Genomic DNA, 10,581 nt, shown 5'->3' with positions numbered 1-10,581 from the left:
TACTTCAATCATGGTTGCCGCTCCTCGATGAGCCATATTAGCCAATATGACCGGGTATCGGTACTCTACACCAGGGGTCACTAATAGGCGGACCGCGGTCCGGATCCGGACCCTGGACCTAAAACCGATAGATAATTGAGAATTATTACATTTTGACGGAGCGCCTATATTTTAACCGGCGCAGCTTTTCTAGCCTTTACGGCACTCTGTCAGTAGTCCAAGAAACAAACCGACCAAATATATGCTTTGTAAATCACATCACGTGATGCAGCTCAGTCAATCAAAGATGGGTATTCTGACACGTTTCCTGACTGAGTGAGTATTTTACACACACGAGGCTGAGACGAGGAAAGAGAACAAAGGGCAGGAGCATTATTACGTGAGTCACAGAAGTTTTGAAATGCTACATCAGAATGTCCTGGTTCTCTCTGAGTGACACCTTGAGGTGGTCTGCTATCAACCTGACATGAAATGATTTCGTAACTATGCACCACTTCCTCTTAAGATTTCCTCTAGAAGCTAACGGTGCTAACAGCTAACGGTGCTAACAGCGGAGACAACAGCAACAGTGCTGACAGAGCTTTAACCTGCACAAGCGCAGCTTCAAATCACATGATGGGTATCAAATGAAGTACTCTAGTGGTATCGGTATCACTTTAAGGGTACTGGTACTGGCATTGAGCAACTGCATGTGTGGTGTGGCTACTAGTTCGCCCCCCCCCCCCCCCCCAAAAGCAACAATCAGGGACTAGAAAGCATTAATGTTAATTTCCTGATTGCATACTTTTTACTGAATATCGGCCAACATTGTTAACGGCAGCCGGTCAATCGTCACTAGCTTAAAGTGTGCTAACGGGCTAGTGTCTGTACTCAAAACCTCCTGAAGTAGACCTAGACCTTGACCAGACCAGGAGCAACCAAGACACCCCATGAAGAATGAAGTCCATGCCCGGAGGCCAATAATCACGCATCCGTGAGAGGCAGAGCTCTCGCTCAGCCGGTCCTATATTTAGCAGACAAAGCCTCATCAGCCTAAGTACTGAATTCAATTTCAGGGGACACCATTAATCTACGCTCATAAATCATTTGGGCTATGCTAATGTGGGCTCTTCATCCTCGCACTTCGTCTCCGAGCGTCGGCATCTTTCAGAAATGTTGACTGTGCCGACTCGGGGCCTCCGTCTCTTTGAAATGCATTCAGGTTTCTGTGTTTTCATCAATACACCACCAGGTTTCTCATTTAGCTGCTGGCAATTAACAGCTGGGTGAGAACAACAGGCTCTGCTGTGAGGCGAGGGGGGGGGGGGGGTGAAAATGAAATTTTGAAGCCTCTGGCATGAAGAATCCTGCAGGAATTTCAGAGGCGGGACTGAGAGGGAGAAAATAACAAAAGCAGCATCTAAACAATGAGACGACAAAACAAGAAGTTGGAGAGAGAAAGGAGGAGAGTAAGAGAGCTGTGTGAGAATATGAGGTCCTCAGACCGGACCACGGCTCCGGGTCTGCACTGAGGGATACAGTATGTGTGAGCGGCGCCGCTGTTTGTTCAGCGTCCTGACATTCCTCAGAGACAATCCCCCCCTCTGTGCTCCGCGCTCCGCACAGCGAGGCCTTGACATTTCGGTCGCTGCGCGAGGGGACACTCTGCGGCGGTTGTGTTACGTTCACTGACGCTCTGGACTGAAGGAACTCACGCTGAAGGAGCAGACGGGCTGGTTTACTCTTCCGGATAAGAAACAAACTCAGAGGTCGTGATCATCTCACTGCTCACGTTCTATTAATCTGTTACGAGATCTCCCAATGATCCCAACATAAGAAACTGTAATAAACCAAAATCCTTTGAGTACAACTCTGACAGAGTGAGTATTTCCAGTTCAAGCTACATTTACTCTCTATTTCAAAAAGGGAAATATCACACGGAGCGTTGTGGTATCGCTATTATTAAAGAAGCACAGCTGAAGTCACCGGTAGATGAATAGTTTGGTCGACCGGCAACATTTTGATTCATCATTCAAACCAATCGGAGCAAAAATTGGCTGTTTTTTTTTTTGCTTTTTGCGTGTGAAAAGGAGGACGGTGAATTTAACTTAGGGACGAGCGGACTCCACTTCTTCAGTCCCCGATACCGATGGCGGTACCTGGGCTTTGGGTGTCGGCCGATACAAAGGCACCGATCTGAACCCAGTGTTTAGATAATAAACTGTACGCATCACTGTGCCTTTTATTAGTAAGGAAACATAAATACTGCTTTACTCAGTATTTTCTGCTTTTACGCAAGAAAATGTAACAAATAAATGCATAATTCATGTTATTTATTCAAATAACGGCGACACGGTCGGCACCGGGCCAATATAGAGATCAGTATCGGTGCGTCTTTATTTAAAATATTTGGGGTTTTGGACATTTCACGCACCAAAGGACTAATCATTCTGCAGCGTGGTTATAGTAATACAATAAGTTTCAGCTGTATAACTAAATGAAGGATTTGGGTTGTGAGTGTTCCCAGATGCTCTGTGAAGCACAGTCAGTGTGGTTCAGCATGAAACGGTGTTTTAGTCAGAGCCACTAGAACCCCACACTACAGAAGGAAACGTGAAGCTAAAAAGGTTTTCCGTACTTGTGCTGCGGACGTAGAAACGAGCAGAGGAGCCCAAAGAGAGCATTGTTCCTCGGAGCCTCCGCGTCTGTTATGAGAGAAAGCTGATGACTAGTCTAGTTATGCTTGGCCGGCTTACTATAACTATCAGTTGAGACTGTTTAAATGTTGCTGTGGTTCCAACCACAAGACTCCTGAGTAAACTCCACCTGAGCGGACTTGAACAGGGTTCGGTGGGGGGGGGGCACATGGATGAATACAACGCAGTGTTCACGACACAAGTAATGACACTGTTCTCCAGAGCAATCGCTCAAATTGCGAACAACTTCAACAACACGGTCGTGTCAGACGTTTTATGGCGGAGCCGTACTTCAGCAAGACGCACGTCTGCAGAACGAGTCGAGCAATCTTCTCGAAGTCGAGCCGTCGTAAACTCACACTTGCGGTCGGCTTCCACAATGACTGTATTCTGCACTCGTCCGACCCCCCTTTCTGGGAAAACACCCCGAGAGTCTCCTTCATAAATAAACCACTGCTTCCAATGGCCTGGTCCACAGAAGTGGACAAAAAGAAGTGCAGATATCTTCTTCTGTTTAAGGAAGAAAGTCTACAGCTGAACCTGTGTGTGTGTGTGTGTGTGTGTGTGTGTGTGTGTGTGTGTGTGTGTGTGTGTGTGTGTGTGTGTGTGTGTGGATGGGGGGGGGGGGGGGGGGGGGGGGGGGGGGGACTTGACCTCAAAAACACTACCCTGTGATGCAAGCGTTCATCAAAAGAACTTTTCAAGTGCCGGTGATAATTTTCGAGGCATCCATCAACCCAAAAATAGTCTGTCAGTCTCTGGCCTACTTTTGTTTGTAGTGGGGGGGGGGGGGGGGGGGGGGGGTGCAGCGCCATATGTAGCCGGCTTTGGTGCACATGGTCGGGGTGGCACGGCTCAGCTGACTGGATCCACGCCAGGGTTCAAGTGATCTGTTTTCATAGCACTCTGTAAACCACTTAAGCCCTCTCCGTGTCATTAGGTCTGATGATCTGGACTCATTAACTGGTTTTATTCCCCGATCGTGGTCCAGGGGTCGTGGTACAGATGAGGGATCATTTGAAAAAAAAAAAAAAAAAAGGAAAACATCTGTGTGGAAAGTTCGGGATCAGCCGGATTTTCCACACAGCAGATGTGTGCGTTATTAGTGCGTTTAGTGTCATTGTACACAACTGATCATCTGTTTGGAAGTCAAAGCTCGGGATCCTTAAAAAGGTCGGCCCTCCTTCGGTGAGCCTGGGCTGAGGTTGGCGCTAACTTTAGTGACACAGGACCCTAGCTTGGGTCGCTGTAGCATTTATTCACAGACAAACTAGCTTTTCACACACTGGACTGCTGCGTTCACAGTCATCACGTTAAACTTAACTTCATGCAGCGGGCCGCCAGGCTCAGGCTCGCGGTACACAGATGTAAACCCTGGCGGAGTCCGCCAGGCAGACACACGGCCGACAACCTCGCGCCCAGACTAGTTGATGCGGAGGAAACTGTAAACACTTTAAAAGAGTGTCGTCATTTCTCCTACAGTCAACAGTTCTGAACAACGGCATGAGCTCGACTTCTACAATGGAAGTTGGCAGATGGCGAAAGCGGCGTCTTTCTATCATCGCGTCAACATCGTGACGTCTGACGCTCGCGAGGACGACGGTGAAGCGGCGCCGATGCGTTGGAACGACGACGAAAATGATCACTCGTCAAAAAAATTGCACAGCGCAGCAAAGCACTGTGGGAAACGCGGTTATGCCAACATCATCATAATGGTAATAGGAAGAAGAAAAACAACAAGTGTGTCATGACCTCAGGAGAGAAGATGGTAAAGCTGCTGCTGAGTCAGCGTCGTTCCTGGTGTTTTTCAAGATAAAGAGGATTCAGAGGTGTTTTTAAAGCCTCTATGAAGCCATTGTGCTCGGACATTTTCCCACAATTCCACACAGGAAGCCTCACGTGGCCGACTGTCTTCGGTTCGCTCCGGTCCGCCTCTCTTTTTAAAACGGACTCCTTTAGGAAATGAAAAGCTGTGCCAGGTCATGTTTTAGGACATTTTTCACAGTGGTTTGGTCAAGGGCGAAGTCAGCGGCCCGGGGATCATCAGTGGAGCTTTTAATCCCCCCCCCCCCCCCCCCCCCCGGCTGGTACAGCATGGTGACATCAAACAGATGAACTGTAACGTGATTGGAGCTCTAACCGCACCTCCACAACAGAGTCACAGACGAACTTTCTTTGCCTCCGATCATGACGGAAACAACCGCTAACCGAACAGAACTAACTTTTTAATCTTCATGTCACTCGGATCATTTGTCCTCGCCTAAACTTTGGTACGATACTTCTCTAAATTCCTGAGTTGGAATAAAATAAGCCTGGAATGCATGTGCCCCCAGCGTTTAGATGACGCAACCCTGTGAAAGCAGGTAAACGCTTTGGAGATCTCCTCACGGTGACCTCATCAGTGCTGCTTTCAACCACCCGTAAATGGTTCTGTTGACCAGGCGTCCGTCAAAATGGCCGCCAAATTTCATGTCTTGACAACGACGACAAATGACTGCAAAAGGAGACCAATGAGGCCCGAGTTAAGTTGGACTCGTAGTCTAAGATTAGCACGTGTATATGAGAGAGTTGTGTGCAACGTTCAATGTCAGACGCAAACGTAAACAGTGAAAGTGTTACGGTGGTTACTTCCTTTTAAAATCCGTTTCTTATCTAGTCTCTCTTTTCAAACTCTCAAACTAGAGTTGGTGATTGTTCAAGCGGTAGGAAGATTAACAAAGACGGTTTTTAAATGTGCGTTTTACGACAATCAATGAGGTAAAATTGACGTTTTTTGTCAATGGAGTCCGGTAGCTTTGAGGAAACTCACATAACGACCGTTTCTTTGAATAGCCGACTCTGTGACTAAATCAGAGATAATCTGTGAAAAGTGGAAAGACTAACAAAGACGGCTTTGTGAGTTGTATTTAGCTTCTGCCCAGTTTGAATGAAGCGCGTTTAACGACGACCAACGAGGTAAAAATCTCCGTTTTCTGACCGGAGTCTGGTGGCTTTGAAGAGAGCATACGTACGTTTCATACGGTAATAAATGACACATTTGTCCCCGTCGGCGTTAAACGCTCGCCACCCTCCGGCCCCCGACACCACATGCACTCTTGGTCGTGTGACGCTATGATCCTTCCTCATTATCAGATTGAGCTTAACGTCCCTTTCATGCTGCAATTATGTCGCTTCTTTTGAACAAAAACGGGGCCCCAAAACGAAAAGTGGGAGCTTTTCCTTTTGAAGATGTGGCACATTTCTGGCGGTGAACATGTTAATCTGTACGACTGTAACGGCAGCAGTCAAACACCCCCCCCCCCCCCCAAATCCTCCATCAAAGGCTGCAGCACACTAATTAATAACAGTCATTTGTGCGATGGATTGAATAACATCCTGAGCACACGGATGACATCAGGACGAGATTAAAAGCAGGCTGACAGATTGGAGTCAGTCAACGACGGCGCTGATTGATGAGCTCAAAATCACATTAAAGTTCTCTTCACGTTCACGTCTAACATTGAATGAGACCACATTTCATGATTTAACACACGTAACTGTAACGTTCTCGTCGTAGAGAGCATCTTGTCGTCTCATTTCAACATCAGTGGACACCAAAAGTTCTGACTTTAAAGCAACCGACGTTTGTTTTCATTGGCGATTAACTTGTTGATTGTTTCCCCAATTCATTGATTAGTTGATGATCTGTAAAAAGTCAGCTCAGGATGACGTTTGTGTTCCACACCTCGAATATATTCAGTTTGCCGTCACAGAGGAGGACGGAAACCAGAAAGTATTCACATTTAAGAAGCTGGAATCAGAGAGTTTTTGACTCAAACCAATTAAGCAATTATCTAAATAGTTGTCGACAACTAATGGATGAATCGTTGCAGCGATGCCTGGCGTGACTGTAGGATTAATCCAGTTTCACGTTCAAATACACGAGTTTCTTCTCAAAGACGCGGCTGTCTGAATAAGGCCGAGTGAGAGCGGTGTGCAAAAGGAAAGAAAAGCGCGACCGTTTCGCAAAAACGCGTTCCCCTTTTGAGTGACGAAGACTAGACTACCGCCACCTGCTGGTTCGGAGAGTGGCCGAGTGGCCAGTCGGCCTTCGTCTTGTTCCGTAACGACGGTTTTCCAAATAAGTTAACCAAAAAGCGCAGCCCTAATGGGTCCATCAGAACTGGACATTTTGAAGCAAACGAGCACAACGTCGCCCCTTAACAACTAAGAAAACCACTTCCTGAACCAGACACCTAAATCCTATCATGTGCGTTAAATCCGCCCTCCTCGACGGTCAAACGCGTACCACTACAGTCCAGACTCCTCCGGGAGGAGAACTCCAGCGCTGTGAAGCGGCGAATGGAAACCTGCGGCGATGTGCCGGTGTGGACGCAGCGATCCAGACACCCGATCGCCTCCCTGGGAGGGTTTCTGAGCGTTAGCAACAGTCAGAAAAGACACAAAAACTCTCATGGTTCTTTCTGGCCTGCCAGCGCTATTATGTCACTTGTGGGTTTACAGCGTTAAGCCGCCAGACGGTTTTTCCAGTCAAAGGGTGTCATTTTAAAAGGCTTGCCATGCTTAAGTCAAATGGGCGAGAATCTACCCTGTGATCTGTGGGAGGAACAGAAAGACGATCAGAGAACAAACAAAACAGCGTCTGAACACTCATCCCAGAGTCATCATCCGATTCCACAGCTGGGAGACGGATCGAGCCCTGTAGAAGTGGACCGGTTCTCTTTCTGCAGGAAGCATTCCTCCCTAATGACAGGGGAAGCTGCACGTACGAACACTACAGCAGGGAAACACACTCACATTCAGGCCTCTTATTGAGGGCGGGATGACCGAAATCAAAAAAAAAAAAAAAAAAGAAGAAGAAGCTCGCTGGGTGGGACTCGGGCGATAAACGCAGATATGAGGCGATTAAATGACATGGGTGGTGTTTGTTTTTGAGGCAGCGTGGTTTGTTGTGGGTGAGAAGTTCACGAAGAGCTCTGGGTTTCTGTGTATTTTAGATCAAAGCCTGGAGAAGACAGAATGAGAACTGAATGTGTGGCCTGGTTCCCAGCACAGGGAACCGATCCACCCTCAGATACCACCGGAGCATCACGACACACCGACTTCAACCAGGATGAAGAACTGGGTCCAAAAATAGAAAATTGCTACGTTTAATTCTGCCGAGTGGAACATTACGTCAAACAAAAGTTCAATAAAATCCTGTTTTACGTGGAGGTCAAAGAGTTGGCATCTCCTCCGGCAGCTCTCCGCTACTTCTCCCGCTCTGCTCTCTCGTCTGCTCACGCTGAATTATTGACAAGGAGACGAGGAGACGAGGAGACGGGACGACTTCTGGGTCACTATCGCTACAACGGAGAGAGACTGCTGCAAAGTTAGAGCCTGAACAGGAAGAGAGTTCAATTATTTATCAGGCTTGACTTCCTGCCTTCGCATATTTGTACCCTTAAACGAAGGCTGAACAAACCAAACTCCCAAAAGATGAATTATGTAAACTTAAAAGATTACAGTCACGTTATTACAAATACTTGGATTTTTGAATGAACATTGGAGAGTTACGTTGAATTATGGTGGAATAAACATAATTTCTAGAGGTAATTAAGAGATATAAGACCTTACACTTGCAGCGCCGAGCTGGGTTCAAGGGTTATCTGCTGCTACCCTGACATCACGCTACGAGTTTTCTTAGGTCTGACTTATATCTCCTCAGATTTATGCCTCCGGTCTGAGCCTCCCCCACCAGTCAGCTGGAGCTCGGCACTGCAGTCCCCCCCCCGTCCCCCCTCCCCGTCCCTGCAGGGCCTGGTGCAGGCAGCTTGTTCTCACAAAACTAGGATGCAACACAACTTTTTGTTCCTGAAGTTGTTGCTCTTTCTTGGGTTTGAAGCATCATTGCTGAACCTGAACTCTCTCAACGTGTGTCTGCACACTCCAGCTAACCCTGTCTGCCATCACTGTGAGCTCACTACAAGTGGAACAAAGAGGGCACTCTTTTTTTTTGGGGGGGGGGGTGTTTGTCGTTTAGAGACACTATAAAACAAGAGAGTGTGAGCTGATAGGACTTTTCCTGCTCTGCACTGGAGCCTGAACGCCTCAGTCCTACTTTTGCAGCCTGCTTGGCTAACTTGCTAGTAGGCTAATCTCTGCTGGCAACTTCCAGAGGCGTGAGCTGAGGTCTCTCAACCGGGTTGCCCGAGTCTTTAACCGTTTGTTTGTGCACACGTATGCTTCTACGGTGCAACAAACACTCGGGACTACTCGGTGCCACGGTTTCGAATCCCAGAGGAAGTTTTTTTTTTTGCCACAATGGCGGTGCGCCTTTCTTTGAAAAAGAACCCCTATAAAAAAAAAAAAAGCAGCGGCGCACGCTCGCGAGCTGAACTAACTGTGCAACGCGAGCCCAAAGACATCAGGAAAAACGGGCACCCACTCCATTCCCTCTTCTTTGCGTTTAATTCTAAGTTAGCGCCATATCGAGTGCGCACTCGCAGAAACCCCCACCGGAGAGGAGGGGGGGGGGGACGTTGCAACATTGTTTCCAGGAACACAAAAGCCGCAACAAGAAAACAAAACAACAGGGAAAAGTAGCCGCCACTCACCTTGGCGATAGCCTTCTTGTATCTCATGACAGCCTGCTGGATGAGCGTGAGCACTTTAATGTTTCCATCCCCGCACGGCACCACCACCCGGGTCCGGCCGAAACACACCGTGACTTTCATGGTGTCGGTGTCCGAGAGCCTGCCCGGATTTGGAGTACAAACCGAGACGAGGAGGGGGAAGAGGAGGAGGAGGAGGAGGAGGAGGAGGAGGAGGAGAAATCCGTGCGAAAATAAAAAAGGAGCATGGGTTTCCCCGTTTGTTCGGCTTCCCGCGGCTGTCCGGGTATTCCTTAATTAAAAACGAGAGGACTAAAGGTCTTTCCGCTTCTCCCCGCCGGACGACATTGTTTTCTGTGTGTTTTCAGACCACCTGTTTAGCTTCTCTCTCCCTCTCTCTCTCTCTCTCTCTCTCTCTCGCTCTCTCTCCCTCTCTCCCTTCTTCCCTCTCTCTCTGTCTCTCTCCCTCTGTGCTGAGCTCATGCTCGGTCACATGTTGCGTTCAGGTGTATTTAGGAACGTTGGTTGGAGTGACAAAGAGCAAGAAGAGTAAATTCAAATATGAGCAAACTGTCAGTATGACGAGGAGAAAGCAACAATATATATATATATTATAATAATACATTTTATCTGTAAATTAAGACAATACAAACAAAGCAAATAAATGCCATTATAACAGTAAAAAAGGCATGTTCTGCAGTCATGTGATCCAACACTAGCTGCAGCTGTTCTCTCTTTTATTGTGTACATGTAGCCATATTCAGGGATCAAATTAAAAAGTAGCTTCATGGTCATCAACCATTGTTCTATTTGGTTACCTGGACTGTTGTCATGCAGATTTGGATCAAATTGAATCACACTTTTCTATTTTTTTGCAATGTTTGTTGAGTTGAAACCCCCTGAGATGACAGAGTATGTTCAGTATAGTATAAAAGTAGGTGTAGGTTTAGTATTTAAAAAAAGTAAAATAGGAGACAGAGATGTGGCATTTAGGAACCAGCCAGTGTTATGAGCCTACATTTTATTACTGGTAATCTGTAAATTATTAAAGCTAGTAAAATAACTGTTTGTCTCAGTGTGTGTAGCCTGTATTTATAGGGAACATCCGCTAGAATAAAAGCGAGAACAGCTGCAGCGAGAGTTGAATCACACAACTGCAGAACATGCCTCTTTTTACTGTTATACTGGCATTTATTTGCTTTATTCATAATGTTGTACTGTTTCTGTTTTCACCATGTTAAGTGCCTTTGAGTACCTTTTAAAGCGCCATACAAATAAAATGCATTATTATTATTATTATGATGATGAAGCCT

This window comes from Cebidichthys violaceus, unplaced genomic scaffold (genome assembly GCF_023349555.1).
Source record: "Cebidichthys violaceus isolate CVI_PGR_0920_01 unplaced genomic scaffold, fCebVio1.0.p SCAF_223, whole genome shotgun sequence".
NCBI lineage: Eukaryota > Metazoa > Chordata > Actinopteri > Perciformes > Stichaeidae > Cebidichthys > Cebidichthys violaceus.
The sequence above is the reverse complement of the archived record's forward strand: the minus strand, read 5'-3'. Positions refer to the sequence as shown.